Source organism: Marmota marmota, unplaced genomic scaffold (assembly GCF_001458135.2).
Source record: "Marmota marmota marmota unplaced genomic scaffold, marMar, whole genome shotgun sequence".
Classification (NCBI taxonomy): domain Eukaryota; kingdom Metazoa; phylum Chordata; class Mammalia; order Rodentia; family Sciuridae; genus Marmota; species Marmota marmota.
Window position 1 is genome coordinate 7128999 of NW_026000169.1, and position 24323 is coordinate 7153321.

Consider the following 24323-nt stretch of genomic DNA (forward strand, 5'->3'; position numbering starts at 1 on the left):
CATTAAATCTGTATAGTGCTTTTGGAAGTATGGTTATTTTGATAATATTAATTCTGCCTATCCAAGAGCAAGGTAGATCTTTCCATCTTCTAGTGTCTTCTTTGACTTCTTCTTTAGGGTTCTGTAATTTTCATGATATAGACCTTTCACCTCTTTCGTTAAGTTGATTCCCAAGTTTTTTTGTTTGTTTGTTTGTTTGGTTTTTTTTTTTTTTTTTTTGAGGCTATTGTAAATGGGGTAGTTTTCCTCGTTTCCCTTTCTGAGGATTTGTTGCTGATATACAGAAATGCCTTTGATTTATGGGTGTTGATTTTATATCCTGCTACTTGGCTGAATTCATTTACTAATTCTAAAAGTTTTCTGGTGGAACTTTTAGGGTCTTCTTGGTGTAGAATCATATCATCAGCAAATAGTGCCAATTTGAGTTCTTCTTTTCCTGTGTGTATCCCTTTAATTTCTTTCATCTGTCTAATTGCTCTGGCCAGTGTTTCAAGAACTACGTTAAATACAAGTGGTGAAAGAGGGCATCCGTGTCTTGTTCCAATTTTTAGAAGGAATACCTTCAATTTTTCTCCATTTAGAATGATGTTGGCCTGAGGCTTATCATAGATACCCTTTATGATGTTGAGATATTATTCTGTTATCCCTAATTTTTCTAATGTTTTGAACATAAAGGGGTGCTGTATTTTGTCAAATGCTCCTTTTGCATCTATTGAGATGATCATATGATTCTTATCTTTAAGTCTATTGATGTGATGAATTACATTTATTGATTTCCCTATGTTGAAAGCAGCCATGTGCTGCTGTGAAGAAAGGGTATTCTCTCATTGAAGGATGAAATGCTCTATATATGTCAGTTAAGTCTAAGTTATTGATTGTGTTATTGAGTTCTCTAGTGTTTTTGTTCAGCTTTTGTTTGGAAGTTCTATTTAGTGAGGAAAGTGGTGTGTTAACATCACCCAAAATTATTGTGTTGAGGTCATTTGACTCTTGAACTTCAGAGGAGTTTGTTTGATGAATACAGATGCTCCATTGTTTGGGGCATATATATTTATAATTGTTAAGCCTTGTTGGTGTATAATTCCCTTAAGCAGTATGTTTATCCTTTTTTATTGACTTTAGTTTGAAGTCTATTTGATATGAGGTTGGAAATCCCTGCTTGCTTCCGCAGTCCATGCATGTGGTATTTTTCCCAACCCTTCACCTTCAGTCTGTGGATGTCTTTTCGTATGAGATGAGTGTTTTGGAGGCAGCATATTGTTGGGTCTTTTATTTTGGATCCAATCTTCTAGTCTGTCTTTTGTTTGGTGAGCTTAGGCCATTAATATTCAGAGTTATTATTGAGACATGATTTGTATTTGCAGCCATTTTTGTTTATTTTTGGTATTTAATATGCCTTGGTTTCTCCTCTGATTAGATGTTTTCTTTAGTGTAATCCCTCCCTCTGCTGATTTTCATCATTGTTTTTCATTTCGTCTTCTTTCGATATTTTCCTGAGGATGTTCTGTAGTGCAGGCTTTCTAGTTATAAATTCTTTTAACTTTTGTTTGTCATGGAAGGTTGTTATTTCCTCATCAAATCTAAAGGTTAATTTTGCTAGATATAAGATTCTTGGTTGGCATCCATTTTCTTTCAGATCTTGCTTTGAGGGTCTGGGTTGAAAAATCTGCTGAGTTAGAAATTGGTCTCCCTCTATTATGTGATCTGATTTCTCTCTTGGGGCTTTTAAGATTCTATCCTTATTCTGTATGCTAGACATTTTCATTATAATGTGCCTTGGTGTAGATCTGTTGTAATTTTCTACATTTGGTATCCTGTAAACCTCTTGTATTTGGCTTTCCAATTCGTTTTTCATGCTTGGGAAAATTTTTTTTATTATCTCATTGAAGAGATTGTGCATTTCTTTGGTTTGAAACTCTGTGTCTTCCTCTATCCCAATAATTCTTAGGTTTGGTCTTTTCATGCTGTCCCATAATTCTTGGATGTTCCATTCATGGTTTCTTACTATCTTCACCATGTAATCAACTTTATTTTCCAGATTGCATACTTTGTCTTCATTATCTGATGTTTTTTCTTCCAAGTGATCTAGTTGAGTTTTTTATTTGATTTATTGTATCCTTCATTTCAAGGATTTCTGTTTTGTTGTTGTTGTTTGTTTGTTTGTTTGTTTCAGAGTCTCTATCTCTCTCTTGAAGTAATGTTTTGCTACCTGTATTTGCTCTCTTATCTCATTGTTGGAGTGATCAATTTTTGCCTGTATTTGCTGATTTAGGCAGGCCATTCATTAATTCACAGATCATTTTACTTACGAACCTTCTGGACTCCTTCTCTGACATTCCATCAACTTCACTGTCCATGGGTTCTGTTATTATAGTGTCCTGGTTTGTTTGGGGCACTTTCCTCCCTAGTTTTTTCATAGTGTCTTACGTGTCTTCTTTTGTTTCAGTGTGGATCTGAGATGTTACAGTTTCTTCCCTATATTCTTGTAATACCTGTGCAGATTGTCTGTACCTCACCATGATGTTGGGCTTCCGGACCCTGCTGGTGTCCCTCAATGAATGCTACTGCATCCTGGACCTGGGTTCTGTGCAAGTTGGTGTGGGTGGATCTGGGCCACTGGGCTTGACCTCCCATGATAGTCTGCTGGTCAAAAGGTGGGGTCATGCGCCAGAGGCTAGGCTGTGGCGGGTGTCTGTCCCTGGGATGGAGGGGTGGACCAGGCCTGCTGGGGTGGATCAGGGCCACTGGGCTTGGCATCCTATGGTAGTATCTCCTCAAGGTTTTGTTTGGTGATACTCTAGATTTACCTAACACCATATTAAGGTTTCAACTTATATTGATTGTAGCTCCTGGCTTAGTGGTTCATTTTTATGTGGTTTTTAATCAGAAACTTTTTATCAAATATTCTTTTGCATTTATTATTCTTAGGGACAAATGATATTTGGGACTTTGGTTTGTTGAGTTCATTTTTATATTTCTTCATACGAATCCTAGACCCAAACATTTAGATTCTTGCTAGCAATTGTCACATAAGATTCTTTTTAATAAATCACATACTTATTTAAACCTATCTAAGGGTTTAAATGTTTGAAGTTTCATGTGCTGGACATTTGGTCCCAGTGTGGTGGGTGCTGAGGTGGTGGAACATTTAAGAGGTAAGACCAGTAGATAGTGGTTAAGTCATTTGCAGGGGGTTCTCCACACTCAGAAGGGAGTAATGTGGTTCTTGTGGGACTCTGGTTAGTTCATGCAAAAATGAGTTTTTGTTTAAAAAAAAAAAAATCTATCCCCTGAGTCTCTCTGGATTACTGTAATCTCTTCTGCACATGCTTCCACTACTATGATGCCATCCTTAGAAGCCAAACACATGGGATGCTTGATCTTGGACTGTAAACATTTGAAAACTCCAAGCAGAATAAATCTCTTTTCTCTTTACCTTTCCCAAGCTTGGGTATTTTGTTACAGCAATGGAATACAGAATAATACACCACATATGTTGGTTCAGTTCACTCTAAACATTTTCAGTTTCATATAACCTGTATTTACTCAGGTGTCATAAACCTGAGTAATAAAAAGTAAAGATAAAAAATAAGGTCGGATTAAAAAGTTAAAATTTAATAATAAATATCTAATTCTACCTTTAATGTTAGATTTACATATTTTTAAGTACACGGGAAAGAAATAATGGGTTGTTTAGTTTCTTACTATGGTTTTGTTATATCAAATTTGAATTAGACAGTCTTTTCTTCTAAATAAAACTGTTCTTAATAGTAAAGAAGCAGTACAATCTTGATAAGGTAATAATTGGTGAGTTTTTACAATACCCAAGTATAATGTCAGGTTGGGGATTGTAGAAAAATGCTATAGGGACAGTTTTTATGCCTAAAACAGATTGTGGGGATATGTGTGTGTGTGTATATATATATATATATATATATACATACATACACACACACACACACATACACATACACACACACACACACATATACACACACATATATATCAGAGTTTCCCCTTGACATATTTTTATTCTTATATAAGACATACACCACACCCCTTACCCCCCAACCTGCATTATATTTCCCAGGGTGTGAATTGAATATCCTAATTCCTAGACCTGTGAAGGTTTATCTGACAAACCCTTTCTAGATGCACTTCAATTAAGGACCTTGAGATGAGGTTTTCCTGAATCTTGGGTTGGAAGTAAGGGGTGGCCACAGCAAGTGTAGTAGTCACAGATGTCCTTGTAGGGTGAGGGAGGTAGGCAGAGATTTCAGACTCATTTTAGAGAAAACAGTGTAACTCCAGGGGCAGAGATACAGTGATAATGGGGCCACCAGAAGCTGGAATAGGCAAGGAACTGATTCTCCTGTAAAGTTTTTGGGATTACTTCTAACACCTTGATTTCTACACAGTGAAACTGATTTCTGGCCTCCAGATCTGTAAGAGTAAGTTTCCATTATTTTAAATCAATGGGTAACGTCAAAGACAAAATTAGCTTACAGATCATGATTGGCTTTTATTTGTAAAAAGGAGCAGCACCTCATTCTTTAAAATAAAATGAGTTTTCCCATGAGTGAAGAGTTGTCTTTTTAGACAGAAAGGGATGAAGGAAGCAGAAACAGGGAAAAAAAAAGCACAGTTAGGTCGTTTCAAAGTTAAAGCAGATGGGACTTCTTTATCATGCTAGTTAAAACTGACCTTTTTAGGGATTTGACCATTCACCCAATTGCTGATTTCTTGGAAGGGCAGAGAAACAAGGTAGGTTGGAACTTAAGCATGAAAAACTCATTTTTATTTGTTCTGTTGGCCTGATACAAGAACTCAGTCCAAACCCATGGCCTTCTATAAATTTTATTTAACAGAGTTGTATTAGTTTCCTGTAACTACTCTTGCTTAAAAAATTACCATAACCTTGGTAACTTTCATAATTAGGATTGTGCAAAATATATAATTTCCATACATTGAGGTACTATGAACCTTTAGGACCCGTGTCCCTGTCGGATATTCTTAGGGCATTAGAAGCATGCTCTCAAAAGGGGATTGTGGGACCCCAGTCTTTATGCCTTCCCTTTTAGTTCCTGGCTCATGAGATGAGCAATTCTGCTTTGTCATGTGCTCTCTGCCATTGCCATACAACACCTTCACCAGAGGCTGGAAGCAAAGGGCACCCCCCTGCCCCAGCAATCATGGACTGAAACCTTCCAAACTGTGAGCTACATAAAACTTTCATTTTTTAAGTTTATCATCTCAGATATTTATTATAGTAATGGGAAGCTAATACAATCTCCAAAGATGGTGACTGATTTCTCTGCAGCAGGCACTGAGTACATTGAGAGAGACATATGTGCACTACGTAAAGTGGAATAGACGAATAGCAACTTCTTCTGCCCAAGGATCTGAAAGTGTGGATGGCTACCCAGAGCTGATGATGTCTGTATTGGGTCTCGAAAAGTGAATACGAATTTCTAAGCAAAAAAAAAGCATGGATGGGTGGCACTCTAGGCGGAGTGAATAGCAAGACCCAAAGCTTTTAGGTCTTTAGGGAAGAAGTATGTTAGTGCTGCTAGACACTTGGGAGTTAGGTGCCTGGAAGCAGGGAGAAAGGGCAGACAAAAAAGGCAGATCACATTGTGTGCCATACCAAGGAACATACACAATCCTGTAGGCTTTGGTGGGTCTTTTGTGTGTTGTGTGGATGTGGTGCTGAGGATTGAACCTAGGGCCTTGTGCATGCTACGCAAGTACTCTACCAAGTAAGCCTATATCCCCAGCCCTTGGTGGGTCATTTTTAAGTAGGAGAACAGAACAGGAAAATTTTGTGTATTGGAAAAATAAATGTGCATCAGCATAGAGGATAAATTAATGGGGGGAGAGATTGAGAATGGATTCTTTCATGTTTGAAATGGTACAATTGAAAGTGGGAAAAGGATTTTAAATTATGGTAGCAAAAATGGAGAGAAGGTAGAAGCAAAAAAAGTTAAGGAGGCAGACTCTTACAATTTGTTAAACTAGGGTGGGGAACTACAAATTTTAGAGGAAGAACTACTCTCCAGCATTTTAATTTATTGAAAATTAGAAATTCAAGCAAGAAACAGGTTTATCTAGAAATATTTTAGTTTGAAATATTACTAGGATATTTCTTTTATAGAGAAAAGCAAAAAATGGAATATATGGCCATGTAGAAAAAGAAAAATCAGGGCAACAGATTAGAATATATGAGTTTAATTAAAACATCAGTACTGTTATTGAATGATAGCAGGAGTTACTTAATAAGGAATGAATTAAATCACTGAAGGATGGAGTATGTAGTACAGTGGCACAAATGTAAATCTCAGCTACGCGGGAGGCTGAATCAGAAGGATCTCAAGTCCAGGGACAGCCTGGACAACTTTGCAAGACCTTGTATGAACCAGAACCTTTAGGGAAACTAATGTATAGCTCACAGGCAGAGGAGGAGACCTAGCAGAAATGGTTAGCATGAGAGAATCAGAGGGCTGAGATTAGGAAAATCAGAAGAGAGGAATGTTAATTTTAAATACTACATCTCAGTCCTGTGAGATGAGGATTAAAAGTATCCTTTGACTTTTTTTAGGAAGACTTAAGTGATCTTCACTCAGCAAGCAAGAAAGGAGGGAAAAAGTGCAAACAACTAGTTTTGGACTTGTTTGGGGGCCAAAGAAAAAGAGATATGCAGAGACAACATGTATCAAAGAATACAAATGATTAAAACGTGTTTTTCAGCTGTTAAGTAGGAGCCAGTGGAAAGAACAAGTTGAAGATGGAAGAAAGAAAAGAATCACAGTTCACAATAGCAAGACTGTGGAACCAACCCAGATGCCCTTCAATAGACGAATGGATAAAAAAAATGTGGCATTTATACACAATGGAGTATTACTCTGCATTAAAAAATGACAAAATCATAGAATTTACAGGGAAATGGATGGCATTAGAGCAGATTATGCTAAGTGAAGCTAGCCAATCCCTAAAAAACAAATGCCAAATGTCTTCTTTGATATAAGGAGAGTAACTAAGAACAGAGTAGGGACGAAGAGCAGGAGAAGAAGATTAACATTTAACAGGGATGAGAGGTGGGAGGGAAAGGGAGAGAGAAGGGAAATTGCATGGTAATGGAAGGAGACCCTCAGGGTTATACAGTGGAGGAGGTAGAGAGAGAGGAGGGGAGGGGAGGGGAGAGGTGGGGAGGGGGGAGGGTGGAGGATGGGAAAGGCAGCAGAGCACAACAGACACTAGGATGGCAATTTGTAAATCAATGGATGTGTAACTGATGTGATTCTGCAATCTGTGTATGGGGTGAAGGTGGGAGTTCATAACCCACTTGAATCAAAGTGTCAAATATGATATGCCAAGAAATTTGTAACGTTTTGAACAACCCACAATAAAAAATTAAAAAAAAAAAAAAAGAAAGAAAAGAATCAATTTGTTAGAATAAGGTCCTAGGGAAAGTGGGAAAAAAAAGAGATCAATAATATAGTGGGGACCTTATCTTCTGAAGACTGAAAGGGGAAAAATAAAAGAATGGGCATAGTTAATTAAGATTTGAGCCATAGGGCAACAACTATTTACTTGGGGAATGGTAGTGATATTAGGTAGGTGGCTTAAGGGGAGTGACAAAACTGTTAAGAGAGAATGAAAGGGTTGCATGCCAGATGGTGTTAAAAGTCCACCTAAAGGAGGAAGGGAATTATTAATCGAATCAATCTGCATGGGTAAATGCTTTCATTTGAAAGCAAACACATTTCTTTGCCTTTTTTTTTTCCTAAAATTTTTTTGCTTATTAAAAACTTTTTTTTTCTGTTGCAATACTTGGACTTTCCCTATTAATATAACCTTCTTTAAATTAGCCAAAAGATGTTTTACTGTGAAATATAAAAATGTGTTTTGAGTTATAAGTAGCACAGAAGCTATAACAGATTCCATACACTGAATAACTATTTGAGTGTTTAGTGCTCTCTAGCATGCATGAATGGCCAAGAAAATGTGGCCTCTGACATGTTAACAGCTAAGATTTTGGCATACTGTGTGAATATGTATGTCTAGGTTGCATATAAATAGTTTAGATAATAACACCCTTACCACTTCCCACTTCAGTTTACTTTTTTTTTTAATTTAAAAGTTTGTGGGGGTTTTTTGGTATTTGAAACAATATATTCATACTCTTCTGAGAATGTGTCGTAAAATAAGCAATTTAAATGCCCCATTCCTACTCTTTGAGCCCTTTATCAGTTATTAAGAAATCTCAAATTATTCATCTGGTTTGAAGAAATCTGTTCTAATCAATATAAGGATGTAATAGGCTCTCAATAACTGCTTACATGATTAGTATGCTATTAATAGCTCCAAGAAGTGCTAGATTTTGGTTTTCTGACTAAATTTGTACATTAAAAGGTAAAATTATAATTTAACAATAAAACCTAAATTTATAAATGATATACTAGAAAATTTTATATATTGAAATGGGTACAAATTACATTTGCTTATATTGGTTTTCTTTCCAGAAAACTTAACGAAATATATAATAAAATATAGAGATGTTCACAACTCAAGAAATTAAATGTAAACTTGCTAAACAAGAAAATCATCAGCATTGCTGTAATTGAAATTTAGTTTTAGCTCTGCTTCCCAATATAAAAGGGAAATATAAGTTGTTATACTGTCGGAAAGAGGAAACATGGAGATCATTTATCCTTGAATAGAAATTTTCATGTGGGTTTTTATTTATTATACCACTGTGTGGCATAATAAACAATTTACAAAACTTTTGCAGAAAACAAGTAGACTTCCTATGGTTTTTCATTACAGCTGCCTTTGGGAAAAAAATAAAAAGCTAAGAGAAGAACATTGGTCACATCTTAATATAAAGGTAATGCTTAAAGGTTTCCTAAACTAATGTGGTTCTTCTGGTGGTTAATTTTTTTGTAAGGGCAGAGCCTAGACTGACTAAGAAATTCACTACCTGGATGGCTATTGTCTAAGGATCACTATATCCAGATCTACTGCTGCTACCTGCTGCTCTTACCTTTTACTATAACCTTTTAACTACCCAGCTGGGTGAATTCAATTTTTGGAGCTGCTTTTAAAAAGAAAGAAAGCTGAAGACTTAAGAAGGTATTGGTTCCCAGATGCAGTGCTAATGAACCTAGACAAATTGACATGCAAACAATCCTTAGCACCACCAAAAAAGCCCTATTCTCTAGCAAACTGTGTGAATCTGGACAACAAGCTTAATTCTTTCATTTAAAAAATCTATACTCAATAGCAAGAAGACCACTCAATTAAAATAAGGGTATGAAATGATACTCAACAACTTTGTCACTTGGAAATTGCATGTAAAATAAGAGTGAGATACCACTACACACCTATTAGGGTGGCTACAACCCCAAAACTAACAGTACCAATAATTGGCAAAGTAAGTTGTAGAGCAACAAGAGCTCCCATTGATTGTTGGTGAGAATAAAAAAATGGAGGTCAGTTTGGCAGTTTCTTACAAAGCAAAACATAGTCTTAACCTTGGGATTATTATCATACTACTGAGCGTCTACTGAGTTGAAAACATACTCACACATAAACCTGCACATGCATGTTTATAGAAGCCATATTCATAATGACCCAAACTGTAAGTAGCTGAGATATCCTTTCAGGAGACTGGTATATCCATACTATTTTTCTATTCTTTAAAAAAAGACCATCAAGATACAAACTGCATAAATGAATCTTAAATGTATATTGTTAAGTAAAAGAAGCAGTTTGAAAAGTTCTACATACTGAGCCATACACCAAGCAAGCCTCTAATCCCAGTAATCCCTGTAATCCCAGCCAAGGCAGGACTGGCCTGGAATTTACCATTCTCCTATCTCAGCCTCCCAAGAAGTTGGGATTATAGGCCTGCACTACCCAAAAGGGTTTGTGTAGCCTTTCTAATCAATTTCTAAAATAAAAATAAGTGTTTTCATTTAAAATAATAGAAAAAAACTTGTTGGCTAAAGAATTGGTACAAAGGAGGTATGAAAGGGGGCAAAGAAATTTCAGTGCCAAAAATGTGTATGCAGAAGTATAGCAAATTAAAGTTGTATCTGTTTTATAAACCATTGCATGGTGCCCCCTCCCCAAAAAATATATGGTTTTGTTCTTTTTGTTGTTGTTGTTAAGTTTTAAGAGAGAACATGCATTGCCCAACAAAACATGGTTTTGGTTGGTAATGTTGACACAAAACCATCTGATGGTCTGCTCTGCCATATTATGATGAGTAAAGGACAGTTTAGGAAGTCAGTTACTTTCTCAGGACCTTTCACTGAATCAGTTGTAAAAATAAAACGGCTGCATAGGCCCCAAGGCTATGTTTCAATCATGAGTCTATAATGTATTCTGTCCTATGTGGTAGTAAAATTTTCGAAAACATGGATATTCTTGCTTCCTTGCAAAAGAGTAATAAGCTAGAGTTTCTTAAGTAAATTAAACTAACTCACAAAGCAACCATTACAGGTTTTTTTCTGAGGCCTACTTGTTGATGATAATGAAACTGATAGTACTATCATATGTTTCTTTTCCTGCATCAAAAACAGACCACATATCTTCTAGGCAGATAGCACAAGTGAAGAATTGACTGTTTGTACTTGAATAATAGATGTGTTGTTGATAAATAAGGCTCTGTAGAAATCAGGAGATTTTATGTTTTCTTTTAAAGTGAAATTAGTTTATATAGAGTTAGAATATAAGTCAAACTATCGTTTAAAATGTATATGCACATGAATATTAAGTTTTCATACTATATGTGTTGCATGTATACTCTTTGGAAGTTACTTTGAACTGTGATAATTTAACTGAAAAGATAGTTAAAGATCTACCACTCAAAATCCCTTTTTTTCCCATCAAGTAAAATTGTTTTAAAGATCTACCTCTCAAAATCCCTTTTTTTCCCGTCAAGTAAAATTGTTTTCAAGCTCCCAAAGATAGTTATAATGTTCAAATATGCCAAAGGGGATATAAATAGAGTCACATATTTCTCCTATAGCTTGAGATTTCACATGATAACAAAGACCAAGAAAAGAGTAGATGATGATAAATTTTAATGCTTACTTTTTTTGTTCATCTTTTTTATTAGATCTCTAACTTTGGTTTGCATTTAGTTGTATAAATGAAATTAGAGTTAGTCCAGTCTCCATGAAGATATATTTTAAGTAAAATAGGATATATATTAAGCAAAATAGCTTATATACATCCTGTACTCACAGATTCTTTGAGATTGAAAGTATGACTGACTCTAAATTACATTGGTAATGCTGATTGTTCCTAGTACATAGTGTTAGAACTACCTGAGTGAGGGAGATTGCATAAGATCTCTGAAAAGTTAACATTTGAACAGGAACTGAGTAATATAAATTGGTGAGATACATAAGTTTTGATAAACTTCAGAAGGAAGAGATTGTTCAGAAGGATTACTTGCAACTAATGTCACACAAAAAAGTAGAAAGGATTGGAAAAAGAAATAAAGGGGATTAAAAAAAAATCTAAGTGTCTTATTAAGCTGACCTTGGAAGGTGAACTTGTTCATTTATGACCTGAAATCTAGGTATTTGCAAATTAAAATATTCTGAATTCCATTAGTAAGCAAGTATGTTTTAGTAGCTATCACTCCCCAGAGAGAAAGATTCTAATATTATGAAGGACTTTTTCATTGTAATTGGTCTCTTCTTAAGCAGGCGTTTATGGATTAATTTGATTCTTAAATCAACTCTTCCAATTAACTTTTTCCAGAAGTTTGCTGTGATGTGAAATTTACCTCTAAAAGGAATACTGACATGATAAGGTGAAATAACCCTTGAACATTTCTTGGGTAGTAAATTGAAAATATTTGGACTGTTATTTAAGTGCCAAATGAGGATGACTAACATAATGTTAGAAGAAATTGTTGGCCCAATACTTAGTTGATTGCCTTCCTTGATGACATAGAACTTATTTCTCTACAGGGCTTCAGTTGATGATGTGGTTACCATTAGGTGTGAATGTTTGATTTCTCAACTGACTACTAACTTTTAACAAATGATATGAGAATATAAGGGAGAGAGATGCTGTATTTTCAAATCATTTTAAATTTAAATTACTGTTACTTTGTTGTACCAAAAGGACCTCCGATGACCAGGAAGTTAAAAAATAATCAGTAATCAATTGATTATATATTTGCATGCTTTGTGTACAGCACTGTTAGGCACTGTTGAAAAACTGATAGATCTGTTTCCTACCTGTTAAAAGAATTTTTACTTTAGATACTAGTGATGAGTAAGTGGTACCAAATTATGAATACAATTAGGTGTTGGATTGTTGCTTGGACATAAACCTGTCTGTAGAGTAAATGCTACAGCCAGATAAGTTAAGGACAAGGATAGCATTTTCAAGAAAAATGTGGTCAAATGTTTACATAACACTGAAGTGAATAGTATAATGACTGGAAAAATATCACAACTGGATCCTTGGTCATGATTCTGAGTCATTAATTCCTCAGTCATTATCACAAATATGTCTGAGTAATGTGTGCAAGCTGGTGGAGAATACCTAGGAGCCCTTGCTGGAATTTTTCTGTGGTTTTTAAATGAAGAGAGAATCAAGATTGAGATTTAAGATTCCCAACTGATTTAAAGAAGTTTATTAGCACGTACAAAGTAGTATAAGTCCATCCATTTACCTTTCTTGGTATAACTCAAATGTGGTTTGGGCAGAGCCCAAAAAAGCTGGGCAGAATCATACAAGGCACTTGTAAGAATTATCATATTGTTATTATATTTCTGCTGAAGTAAATAATTTCTCTGTAATTGGGCACTTTTTTATAGGTGTAAACTTTAGATTTCCTCTTAAATATGTGCCAACTTCTGATCTCTGACTGAAATCTCATCCTCAATAGTCAGGTTAGCTGTCACTTTGTTAAGCCTTTCACAGATTCTTCTAGGCATTTAGCTGTTTCTTCTTTGGGGCTCTTCATTATATGATCTGTTTACAACTTGTTCTGTCCTATTAAACTGTCAGTTCAGGCTGTTGTGACTTGGAGAAAAAAGGGACCTTATCTTATTCCCTCTTTACTTCCTTCACCCCACTATAATATTTTCCCTGTAGTAGATGTTCTGTAAATGATAGGTGAAATGGCCAGAGGCTCACAGGTTCTTCAGGCCTAAGAGAAACCATGCAGGGTACTAGTAACTTAATCAGCCAAATACTTGCCCTGCTTGTTACTTCTCAGTATTCCACATAATCTTCCAGCGTCTTTTAACAGATTTCTGCTGCTTCATTTTATTGTAGTTCTCCTGGCACCTACCACAACTACCATGCCACTGTGTGATTTTGCAAACATATTCTTCTGCAGTTTTATTTAAAAAGATCTATCTTCAAATGAGACATTTTTTACTGCGTTGGTAAAGAGTGAACACACACCTAAACCAGATATGCTAGAATAATATAAAATTTCTTCTTTGTAAGCTTTTAAAGATATTTTTTGTTGTTTATATATATATATATATATATATATATATATATATATATATAAATGTTTAGTTGTTGATGGACCTTTATTTTTTATTTGTTTATAGTATGTAGTGCTGAGAATCGAACCCAATGCCTCACACATTCTAGGCAAGTGCTCCACCACTGAGCTATAACTCCAGGCCCTTTTGTTTTGTTTTTTGAGATAGGGACTCACTATGTTGGCCAGGCTGGTGGAACCCCTGAGCTCAAGTGTTCCTCACACCTCAGCTTCTCAAGTACCTGGGACTACCCAGGTGCACACTACTATACCTTCTGGCTTAAGGTGGGTGTTGAGGGGTCACAATGTAATACTGGGGATAGAACTTGGAGGTTCTTTACCACTGAACTACGTCCCCAGTTTGTTGTTGTTTTCTCTTCCAGACACTGTCTGGCTAAGTTACTGAGGCTGGCCTCAAAATTGGTGCTCCTCCTGCCTCAGCCTCCCAGGTCACTGAGATTGCAGCTGGCTTAAGTTTTTAAAAATGTTTTCTTGTAATTATTCTGATGGTGAAACTGATGAAGTCTTTGTTACATAATAGAAGATCTAATTGGTCTGGGGGTGGGAATAATAAGCCTACTTTATTATAACCTTAATGGACTCTGTTTATAAGTTATTATGATCTATGTCACTTAAACGGACATTATTGTTTGCTTTTAGAATTGTGAGGAAAAGTTGTTTTGTTGACTTATTTTTGGTGTTTTTGAGGGCTATGGGTGTAGCTCAGTGGTAGAGTACTTGCCTCGCATGCTTGAGGCACTGGGTTCAATCCTCAGCACCACATAAAAAAATGAATAAAGACATTGGGTCCATCTACAACTAAAAATAAAAAGTTTAGACTGAATATAATTAACAAACAAAACCTTGACCTAAAAAAAAAAAAATGGAAATGATCATGAATCGCTACTTTTCTAAAACATATGCAAAACCTTCTGGTTATAGCAAACTGTTGGCTTGATTTTTTTATATTTCAAACTACATGATGATACAATTTTGTTTCTCAGCTTGAGGTGCTATTTTTAATTTTTGTTATTGCAGTTTCATATGAAAGGAATGTTTTAGCACCAGTTAGGTTACGTGTTAGATTTAGTTGTAAGACATCTCAGATTGAGATACCTAAAAATTTTCATGAACATACCCAGTCTCATCTGATCTCAGAAGCTTAAGCATGGTCAGGCCTGGTTAGTACTTGAATGGGTGGGATCTAAAAATTTTTTTATACCATTGTCAGGCAAGCAAGATATTTACAGTGTTTTTTAAATGGTTTCCCCATTCTTTATTAAGAATCACCATTTTGAGCAAAGAGCATGAACTATAGAAGAAATACGGTCAGCCATTAAATATGACTCAACATTTAATTAAACAATCATGTGGTAAGCACTGTTCTAATTGCTTTACATGATTCTTCTCATCATCAAAAAAATCCCATGAGGATTAAATTATCATCTTTATTTTCCATATAAGAAAATTGAAATAGGGAAAGGCTAGGTAACTTGCCTGTGGTCTGAGAGCTGTTGAGGAAAAGAACTCAGTTTGAACCCAGATCATCTGACTTCAGAGGTATGTGGTTTTGACTATTAAGCTGAACTGCCTCCTTCATGAATAGGCATGCAAAGAAAAGGTTTAACCCCATTTACGGTTAGAATAGTGGATAGCTTGTATTTTCTATTAGATTTACAAAGATAAAGGGTAATTACCAGTATTTAATATGAGTCAGGATACGGGAAAGGGAAAACCTAAGATACTGAAGTGCAAATATAAATTGTTGATTCTTTTTGGAAAAGACTGTTTCTAAATGCTGAAAACATGCACATGCTTTGACCTTTCCATCCCATTTCTAATAATTATCCTACATAGCTAAACAAAGAAAGGCACTAAGATATTTGCATTTTTTCAAGTTTTTTGTTTCTTTGTTAAGTATTATTTATTATAGCAAGAAATTGAAAATAAAATGCCCAGTAGAACATGGGTTTAGATAACTGTGATAGGCAGTTATTAAAAAGGAAAATTAGAAATGTCATTTCTCTCCATGGCACATTGCTGAATAGAAAAAAAAAAAAAGCAAACTCTGGTCTAAAATTAGGATGTTCATCAAAATATTAACAGTTGTTGTATCTTCTACTAGGTAGTATAATTTAGTAAATTTAAAATGTCTATGTAATAGAGACACTCTGCCTAGGTTTTATGAGCATTATGATCATGGGCAAATAATTCTGTGCCTATTCTGTGCCTCTTTTTCTTCAGTAAAATAAAGATAACTGTAGAACTTATCCTGTTATTAGGCTCAAATGAGTTTGTAAAACATTTGACATAGTAAGTGATCTGTGCAGCCATCATTATTTCTGGATAGTGGAAAGGGAATTTTAGTCTTTTTTATACCTTTTATGTGTTGAATTTTTAAATAAGTTTGTATCAACTTTGGAAAAAGCAACAAAAACTTTTTAAAGGAATTATTTTAGTTGGTGTGCTTACATTTTTAAAGGAAATATCCACTTATTTTTAGAGCTAAGGTTATTTTTTACATTCTTGTTTTCTTCAAAAACTGTTTATAACAATATATCTTGGTGTTTTGCCCTATGCTATATGCCAATTTCAAAGAAATTGAAATCATATTTTATTCTTCTGGCTAGAAGGCATGCATAATCACAACAGATCCTTCCTGGAGAAACTGCCTTAATTTGTGGCTACAGTGACATGTTAGATGTGACGTAAGTCTGGTGTCAGACTTCCAGAGTGGCAGGCCAGCCTGACAGCCACAGTGCATTTCCTTAGTGCATACTCCCCACAGTGCTCATAGGGAGCAGCTCAAAGACAAAGGACTTCAGTCTTATTTTTATTCCAGTCTTTTTTTGTCTGAAGTTGAGGGTTTTTTTTCAAGAATGTGATTTTGATGAAGGCTGGTGAGTAATTCTTGTTACTTTGTTAATAATAGCTAATGCCTAAATGAACAGTAATCTATTTTCTCAGTTAATGATCCTGTGGTAAATAATGTTTTGTAGCACTGTTTCAGGCATGGTGCCTAGGGCAGAGGATTTACATACCATAAATATTTCTATAACTTACTGTATTGTGGAAATGTAAATGTATTCATTAAGTTGTCAAATGACTTGAACATTTTAAGATGTGAGAGTCAGAAATGTCCTTCCTATAGTCTCTCCTAAACTTAAAACTGCATAAATATGTACTGGTCAAAAATAGCTTCAAAGCCTAAAGATTTTTATTTAAAAGTCTCAGAAGCTTACCTCCTTCAATCTCAAAGAAAATTAGATAAATAATTCCTCACACATTCCTATAGAGAAGCTCGGTGATATTCATTATATAATGCTTTCCTTAATACACAATTTAATAATGTTCTAAACTAGTTAACAGTTGAAATAATGATATCTCTTTAAGAATTCTTTAATTTGGGGGTTGTTTCAGTGATGTGATTGAAAATATTTATTAACCTAAAATTGAAGAGCAGTATCCTGGGAGGAGATTATATATTATAGACAGTATTTCAGCATTTAAACGAATTTTAGAAATTTTAAAGAATAATGCCAAACAGCCATTGATTATAGAAGCTGGGAAATATGCTGATTCTTATTAACTACAAATTCACATTTCTTTGAATTGCAGTGTTATGTTTAGTTTGAAAGCATTAGTGTTCTGTTATGCAAGGTTTCTGGGTTTTGGAGTAGCTATTTTGCTTATAATTTCTTTTTCTCCTTTTTATAATGAAGGATATTATCTTAATTTCATTCTAGTTATATAAACTAAAGCCTTTAAAGTTTTTCTCTTTTTATATTTTGACATCTCTGGCATAATTGTTTTCATGAACATTCAATAGCAGTCTTTGATTTCAAGGTCTTTTAGAAGAATTTCTCAAGTTTCCCCTTAAAAAAACAGGCATATACTTTAAAGTTTAAGTCTAGTTGAAAAAGGGGCAGTGTAGAAATTCTTTAAAAACATATTTTTTACTTCAATTTTCTGAAGCATTTGAAGAGTAAGACTTGCTTTGCATGTTTTTATGTGAAAGAAAATGTTCTAAATTAATTTTTATGCTAATATGCAAAAGTATCAAATTTGAGGAATAAATCTCTACCTCATATTATGGCTCCCAGGACATCAGACTACTATGTTTAGAAGGTTAGAAATGTAGAAGTAGGGTTTCAAGTTCATTTTATATAACTTGACAGCCTTAGTTCACAATCCAATTTTTTTTTTAAGATGCAGAATGTTCAACTTCCAGCTAAGATTCTGCCCAAATATAGAAAATTTAAGCACTGTAAGTGAAAAATTCATGAATATTTTAATTCTTTTTTTAAATAAATTTATCATGAAAAAAATATCATGAATCCACTTAAAATATTTTAACATGGTATGGTATATTTTAAACTTAAGCAGTAAATTACTGTGGTAATGATGAAATATACTTGTTATGCATTTTAGACAAAGATTTTTTTGAGGCATTATGACATCAGAGGTCATTGGCTGCTACCAAGTTCCAGTATGGTGAAGCTACTTCAGCTTTTTTTTTTTTTTTTTAATGAATAGAAAATTAAAGCTGGCAAAATGAGGGGAAAAAAATAAGGTGGTGAGCAGGGAGATAACTTTCAATTGACATAAAAGTTTTACCTGAGTCTAAAGTGATAGGAAATAGAATACTTGTCTATTTTCTAATGGATAATAACGTCTTCCACCAGTAGTATGACCTGCTTGAAAAGTATAAATGCACTGTTCTTCTTTTAAAAAAAAATTTAGCCTGGTAAACTCAGTTGGATCTTTAATTCCCTTAGAGTCTTAAACTACATTTTTGTTTCCTAGTGGTGTACAGTACAAAGCCTTGTGCATCTACATGTTAAATAAATATTTCTACATGAATAAATAGTTGACTAAGCAAGTTAAACGAATGAGGAGAATATTTTGGTCTCTGTATTGGAGAGATTTCATCTTTACTCTGATGATCAAAACTAACTGATAGCATGCCATGCCTTATACTCTTGTTAGAAGAAAATGTTTCTCCAGTGTCAGATATTGCCATTGTAGTGTCCTGCTGTAGGAAGTGGGCCAGGTTGGATTTCCACCCTACTTTTGCCTCATCTGTAAGAGCGAAATTTCTCAGTGCTCAGAGATGATGATTTCTTAACTAAATTGAGCCTTAAGTAAGTTCTATGTGGATCATATAAAGTACATTATGTTTGAATCTTCAGAATTTTTAAAAATACATTATTCTGAAATTGAAGTGATAGAAAACCTAGGAATAAATACATTGTTTTAAAACTCACATGAAAAAGAAAACTTACTTAAGACCTAGATTTTCAACCATATGTCTATGCCTGACCCTCATCTTTGTAGTCGGTTCTGAACTCTATCCATATTTGACTATTCCTGCTAAACGCAACAGGCTCATTCAGAGAGCCATCACACATGTGATGCTTTCCATGGTCTTCTTTTTCTAAGCAAGTTCAATCCCTAATCAGTCTCACCTCTGTGTTTTGTTTATGTTTATGCCGCTGTTCGTGGTTATTTATTTATATTTATAATAACATTATTAAGGATGTATTTCAGTAGAGCAGTTGCCTGGCATGCTCAAGGACCTGGATTCAATCCCTAGTACTGGGAGAAAAAAAGTGTTTGCTGTACTGTGCATCATTTTGAAAGCAAGTCTACTATTGTTTTTTTTTTTTTTAATATTGTTTTACAGCATTATCATTTGATTTTTGTTCTTGCAGTGATTGTTTTAATAAAGCTTATATAGTATCTGAAAATAAGTAAATAACTGTATAATGAAGAATAGTTAAATGATTATCTTTTTTACATTAAACTCTTATCTGTTTGATTTATTAAAAGGAGTGTTTCATGTACAATAAAGTAATCTGATCCCTTCAAAGTAACTTATTCACAACTTATGTGTAGTTTAGAATTAGGTTACTATCTAAAGTGGTATAGTAAGAATTGGTGCTTAAACTTAGTTTTTTCTAATTTGCTGTTTGCTTCCTTCCCACTAGTATAGTAAATGTCTATTTAATACATGTTACAATAAAATCTTGCTAATTAGCATTCATTAGGGAGTAGTAGAGTTGTCTGAATTGATGATATTCTAGGTTTTGTATTTTTGAATGCCACATTATTGCTTTTAAGTTAATAGAGCAATACTTCTTACTATCAATTTGTTTCTTAGGTGGGGTTCTTATTAATTTTATTTTTAAAATCTTTGGGGGGTGGGGCCTGGGGATTCAACCAGAGAACTTTAACACTGAGCAACATCCCCAATCCTTTTTATTTTATTTTTTATTTTGAGAGGGGTCTTACTGCTTACCTTGAATTTTGTCATCGTTATGCTAGAATAACAGGCATGTGCCACAGCACCTTTCAAAAAAATTCTTAAGACTTTAGTAAAAACATATATAAGTTGTTCTGTAATTTTTCAAATAGTAAGTACTCTTTTAAACTACTAAAATATACCCTATCATCTTTTTATTCTGTTGTATAAGTTTATACATATTTTTCTACTGTGGATCATTAAACAACGAATATTAACTTTAGATCACATTTTCAGTGCTCTTCATTCATTAAATTATAGTTGTGTGTAAGTCATTACTTCACATTAAAACTGGAGTAGAGAGCCAACCATTTTTTAAACAAGATAGTGATGCAGTTAAACCTTCTTTAAAGAACTCTGCTCTCTAGCATATTCCAGTCCAGCTGATTTTTGGTAAGACTTCTGTTAGGCCCAAAAAATATACCTTGGTGCTTACCATGTACTCTTTTTATCTTTTCAAAAGGATAGAGATTTTGTTATTAGTCATGTATTGACCACTACCACCCTGCCCCCAATTTGGTCTTTGGCTTACATTTTATAGAAAAGTAAGGCTCAGCAAGGATGTACTATTAAATAGATAAGAAGATGGTTACAATGAAATAGGTTAGGATACTTTCAAAGGAGTTGGAATTCTATAACACATGTACATGAAAATGTGTACTCTTTTATTTTCAATTTTAAAAAGAACCTTTAAGAAATGAATAAAATGTTAAAAAAAAATCTTGGGAATATATGAGCCTGCACTGAAACAGTATTTGAGATATTATTAGCTTTCTATTACGTAGGGTAATTTCTAGTGGCCACCAATGTAGCACTTAATTCTTGAACACTTTGCAAAAAATTACTTTCATGAAGTGGTGTGGACATTTTAAGAATCATATTTCATTTTTAGCCATATAGCACTAGTTAACCTTCCCATTTGAGCGTCTTAAGTTCAGACTCATTTAAATGCCTTACAGATGAAAGAATTGTCTAAATTATTGTAGCCATTTTGCTTTTAATTTATCAAGTGATAATATGTAACACTCAGGATGGATAAATGCATTTGTTTTTAACTACATGTGTTAATTGAATGATTCTTGCATTATCTCCAAAATTCTTTAAAATCCATTACAAACTGTTTATATTGTAGATTTTAATGTACATGTTTTTATTTTAAAAAGCTTTTTCAAAAAATTATTTAGAAATTACCTGAAAATAACCAAATAAAATAGATGAGTTGGTATGTGAGCTCTTATGCTTTGAACTATTTATTTGTTGAACCAAATCAATAATAATGCTTTATAGCTTTTTGCTTACATTGTTACAACATGCTCATATTTTTCTACTGAGGTTTAAGTCCCCTCCTTTGCTTGGGTCAAGCCAGATTTTCAGTTCTTCGAGTATCCTAACCTATTTCATTGTAACCATCTTCTTATCTATTTAATAGTACATCCTTGCTGAGCCTTACTTTTATATAAAATGTAAGCCAAAGACAATTTTTGGTATTTGTACTGTTCTTTGGTACCTGTGATAGGGAGAATGTGAGGTAACATTTCTAAATCTGTTGTGGTGATAATTTTTTTCTGAGCAGCTGACTAAGAGTGGAAAATGATTGCAAAGCCTCAGAATAGGAATATAGAAAAAAAAGGCATTGGGTTTTAAATTAAATTGGAAATGGAAAAGGTATCATTACAGAGCTTCAGATGGAAATGATCTTAGGGTAAAGCGAGGCAGTGAGATGCAGGGAGAGAAGAAAAGCAGCTATGGAGGCTGCATGTGCACCACACTTCATTTGTTGTCTGTGGAGGAAGAGAAGGACAGCTAATGAAAGTACAGTTTTGTTCTATTTTCTTGCCATTGAACAGAAATGAAGGAAAGAACAGAAAATTCTCATTAACTGTGGTAAGAGGAAAGGGGGAAACTGGAGAAAGGGATCTGAAAAGGAAGCAACTTGGCATGTCGTGCTCATAGCTTATGTCAACCTCATAAATGCCTTGAGCCTCATATTTATTCATTTGTAAAATGCAGATAATAATGCCTGCAGCAAAGAGGTCCTGTGAGGAGGGTTATCAAATAGTATGTGACATATGAATGTGTGGGTAGCACTGAGTAGAGATGCTCAAGTGATAGCTGTTGTAACAGTAAGGACTTTACTATTTGTTACTAGAGGTGAGCATCAAAATGAGATTTTCATACCTAGTGAACCCCCACACACAAGAAATCAGAGATTATTCATTTATAAAAGACAAGAAGAAAGGATATAAAATAAAGGGTTAAGACCTTAAGGAGAATTTGTGCACGATAAGTAAATGAATCATTGAGGTTTGAGTGGGATGTCTGGAAGCAGTTAGTTCTAAGTTAAAGACAAATGGCATTTAGAACTAAATGTGGGGAAAGGAAATATATACTTTTCATGTTTTGAAAAAAAAATTATAATCTTTCAGATTGCTAACTCTGGTTATTTCTTCACATAACCAAGGCTCAAGAATTGTTTGTCTCAAGAAAGGGTGCTTTTAGAGTTTTCCTTTTCTTCTTAAAATATTACCTTTAATTGAATTCCTTTAGAGGCTGAGGATGTGGCTCATAGATCACTTGCCTAGCATATTCAGGGGTCTGGGTTTGATCCCCAGCAATATCCAAAAAAAAAAAAATTACTTTGGGCCATCACAGAACTAATTTATTGTTACAACCATGTTTTTTTAACCTTAATTATATTTGGTTACTTAGATCTCAATTTGACAAGTTACTGTATGATTTCTACTGATAAAATTTCTTCAATTTTAAAAGAAGCAGGAGGATATAATTGTCCATTGGTATAAGGAAACCAAAGCCAAATTAAGAATATTCCAAAACTATAACTTGTTTGTTTGTTTGTTTGAGTAGAAGGATACAGATAAAAAGGGTTATAAGCACACATCTGGACTGTTTACTGCATAGTTTTCTACCTAAATTAGCAACATGCAATAGCTTCCATAGTGTCTGCACCTCTTCTGACCCTCTCTAGTTTAACAACATTGTAGTTATGTTGGAGTTTTCAGTGAATTGGACCTCATAAAAGCCAAAAGTCATGATACTGGCTTTGTTACCACAGTTGCCAGAAGAATTACCAGGCAGAAGCTGCCAAACCTCCTCATGCTTTCCTGTTTTTCTTAAACTAAATTAAATCCTTTTCTCTTTCCCTTAAGGGAAATACATGATTCATAACAAACCATATAAATGGGTGGGTTTTCATCTGAGTTTAATAAGAGACAACCAAAGTCTTTTATTTGGGACATAGTATCCTATTATAAATTTCTTTTTGTGCACAGTGGATGCATTTTCAGTGATTTTGCCAGTTGAACACGTAAGGCACTACTTTGACTAAGCTTGCTTCGACTAATATGTCACTCAGAAGAATGATATTAACTGTTATTGGTAATATGTTGATAGCAGTTTCAGTATTTATCTATTAAATTTTAGAAAACGTGGCGCCAGGTTGGGTAGTGCACACCTGTAACCCCAGCAACTCAGGGGGTTGAGGCAGAAGGATCACAAGTTCAAGGCTAGCCTCGGCAACTTCACAAGACCCTCAGCAATGTCGCAGTATCCTGTCTCAAATTAAAATGAGGAAGAGGAATAATAATTATTGGGAGATGTTGCTCAGTGGTTAAATACCCTCAGCTTCAAAAAAAAAAAAAAACCCATGAGATGGGAATGTGGCTCAGTGGTAGAACAATTATCTAGCATGTGCATGGTCCTGAGTTTAATTTCTAGTACAACTAATAACAACTAATAAATAACAGAATCAAATTTATACTTGTTACTGTAGTAACTTAAAATTTGGATCTTGAATGTTCCCCAGAGGCTTAGGTGGTAAAAGCTTGGTTCCCACAGTTGGCATTCTTGGGAGAGGTGGAGCCCATGGGACGTCCGTAGATCATTGGAGGTGTGCCCATTTGGGGACCTTGGCCTCTTCTTCCCTTTTTTGCTTTCTGGCCATGAGGCAAGTGGAGTTTACTCAGCCATGTGCTCTTGCCATGAAGTGCTGCCTCACCAGCCCAACGCATGAGGACCAACTGCTAATGGACTAGAACCTCCCAAACTTTTTGTTATAAGTTAATTATCTGGGTTATTTTATTGACAGAAAATTAATGCATCATGAAATCCATGAAACAAAAGTTAAAAAATAAATAAAACTTACAAAAATAAATACTCCCACAAGAAAGAACCAGGGTACTAAGAATAGCCAGTATGGGCCTTTTTTTAAAATATTTATTTTTTAGGTGTAGATGGACACAACACAATGCCTTTATTTTTATGTGGTGCTGAGGATCAAACCCGGGTCTCACCTGTGCTAGGCGAGCGCTTTACCGCTGAGCCACAATCCTAGCCCAGTTTTTTTTTTTTTTTTAACTTTTTATTGTGGGTTGTTCAAAACATTACAAATTTCTTGACATATCATATTCGACACTTTGATTCAAGTGGGTTATGAACTCCCACCTTCACCCCATATGCAGATTGCAGAAT

At 34.5% G+C, this 24323-nt stretch overlaps 1 protein-coding gene across 35 annotated transcripts in view; it reads left to right on the forward strand.

Moving 5' to 3' along the window:
- Plekha5 (pleckstrin homology domain containing A5) overlaps positions 1-24323 on the forward strand; it is a 238821-nt gene that overhangs the window by 108286 nt on the left and 106212 nt on the right. The window contains exon 1 of one of the 35 annotated variants that reach the window (XM_048787243.1): positions 16091-16431. The exons of 32 other annotated variants lie outside the window; for them this stretch is intronic. The gene's annotated coding sequence lies outside the window, so the exon portion shown is untranslated. Of the gene's footprint in view, positions 1-16090; positions 16432-19434; positions 19454-24323 lie in introns of those variants that run through there. 2 more of the 35 variants (XM_048787260.1, XM_048787233.1) reach the window with 2 other exon arrangements.